The sequence below is a fragment of the Balaenoptera ricei genome, chromosome 20 (assembly GCF_028023285.1).
Source record: "Balaenoptera ricei isolate mBalRic1 chromosome 20, mBalRic1.hap2, whole genome shotgun sequence".
Lineage (NCBI taxonomy): Eukaryota > Metazoa > Chordata > Mammalia > Artiodactyla > Balaenopteridae > Balaenoptera > Balaenoptera ricei.
The window spans coordinates 32,710,020-32,712,367 of record NC_082658.1 but is presented as its reverse complement, the minus strand read 5'-3'; the positions used below and the strand labels follow the sequence as shown (position 1 = coordinate 32,712,367).

The following is a 2,348-nucleotide window of genomic DNA, read 5'->3' as shown; positions in this document are numbered from 1 at the left end:
AACCATAAAGAAGACAAAAAAAAAACTCAGAATGAGAGAAAGTATTTGCAAACAAATCAACGGACAAAGGATTAATCTCCAAAATATATAAACACCTCATGCAGCTCAATATTAAAAAAACAAACAACCCAATCAAAAATGGGCAGAAGACCTCAATAGACATTTCTCCAAAGAAGACATACAAATGGCCAAGAAGCACATGAAAAGCTGCTCAACATCACAAATTATTAGAGAAATGCAAATCAAAACTACAATGAGGCATCACCTCACACCAGTTAGAATGGTCATCATCAGAAAATATACAAACAACAAATGCTGGAGAGCGTGTGGAGAAAAGGGAACCTTCTTGCACTGTTGGTGGGAATGTAAATTGCTACAGCCACTATGGAGAACAGTATGGAGGTTCCTTAAAAAACTAAATATAGAATTACCATATGATCCAGCAATCCCACTACTGGGCATATACCCAGAGAAAACCATAATTCTAAAAGACACATGCACCGCAATGTTCATTGCAGCACTATTTACAATAGCCAAGTCATGGAAGCAACCTAAGTGCCCATCGACAAACGAATGGATTAAGAAGATGTGGTACATATATACAATGGAATATTACTCTGCCATAAAAAGGAATGAAATTGGGTCATTTGTAGAGAAGTGGATGGATCTAGAGACTGTCATACAGAGTGAAGTAAGTCAGAAAGAGAAAAACAAATATCGTATATTAATGCATATATGTGGAACCTAGAAAAATGGTACAGATGAACCTGTTTGCAGGGCAGAAATTGAGACACAGATGTAGAGAACAAACGTATGGACACCAAGGGGGGAAAGCGGCAGTGGGGTGGGGGTGGTGGGGTGATGAATTGGGCGATTGGGATTGACGTGTATAAAATTGATGACTAATAAGGACCTGCTGTATAAAAAAATAAATAAAATAAAATTCAAAAATTAGAAAAAAAAATCAGACAGCCTCTTTGTTCACAATATTAAAAGGCATCTGGAATTAGCTACAGTAAGGGATTGAAAGTTGCCTGAAGAATGGACACAGAAAGGCTGTGTCTGTGGATGCCCTGTCATTTGGGAGGGTAGAGCTGCTGGCCCTTCCTATTGACAACTGTCTTGTAAAAAGTGCAGAAAAGGGAAGGATGGCTTTAGTCATCTTCCATCATTCCTTTCACTGGGTCTTTCTTTGTCATCTCATCCAGCTGTCTCTTTGTCCCTTCTTCCATCCATCAAATGTTCTCCATAGTCAGGTCAACCCAGTTATTGATCCAACAGAATAGCTGCCTGTGGAAGTTTGTAAACAGATGCCTCTCTTGCTTATGTATAAAGTTTTCCACTTTGTTCTGTAGGCCCCACCCCTTGAACTTGACAGTATCCAGTTTATATGCACACAAGTATGGGCAGTCTTTCTGATTTACAAGTTCTTGCTTCCAATTGGAGTCAAGGGTCCTCAGCCTGTTTTGATAGATTTAAAATTTTCTGGATCTTCCTCTGCCTTGTAATGCTGTCTAAGTACTTCACTTTGATCTGCAATGTCTATATATATGGCTTCCACATGTTTCCATGCCTCAGGCTCCAGTTTATGCACATTTTCCTGGGTGCCAAGATCTGGTTTATGCCAGGTTTCCATTCTAATCAGAAAGCCTTCTTTCATGTACTCATTTGTAATAACAGTTTTGCAATAAAAGTAGTCATTCCATGATTTTTCATATATATCCAGGGCTTCATCTGGGGCCAGCATTCGAAAAAATGTGGGCACTTTGCCTTGTAAGTGGTAGATCTTGTGCGTGTACTGGCCTTTCTCACTGTTCTTTTCATAGGGCTCGTTCATCAGGACCTCCACACTTTCACCACCACCCATTCCCATTTTCCCTGGCCTCTGCCACAGAATACAGCTGCCCTGCATGACACTCTTCCACAGATGCAGGTAGGATGACTCCATACTCCTTGAACAGCACCATGTTGCTTCCCAGCTCGAGTGTTGCCCACTGCCTGCCCAGCCTCCCACGGCTTCTTGGCAGCCCCTCTCCTCGTGGCCCGGACTGCTGCCTGTGCGACTTCATCGTGGTCTGCTGTCCCCGCAGCTCTCTCTGCTGTCACCGCACCGGCTCCTGCTGCCCCGGCCTCACCCCATCCCGCCATTTATTTCTTTTAAAAACAAGCCCAGGTAATTTTTACAGAACTGTGCTATTATTTTGTATGTGGTGCAGTTGTGTCTTTTTTTTTTTTTTTTTGCATTATATTACATATATTATTAATCCATTAATGTTTTTTCTAGTGCTTTCTTTTTGAAACCAAAGACAATTCTTTGATAAGATCAATAAAATTGATGAAACCCCAAA

General features: G+C 41.1%; 1 pseudogene; it reads right to left on the bottom strand.

Annotated features, from left to right (window-relative positions):
* Positions 1-1,154: 1,154 nt before the first annotated feature.
* On the bottom strand, positions 1,155-1,967 carry LOC132355594 (phosphatidylinositol transfer protein alpha isoform-like; annotated as a pseudogene).
* Positions 1,968-2,348: the final 381 nt, after the last annotated feature.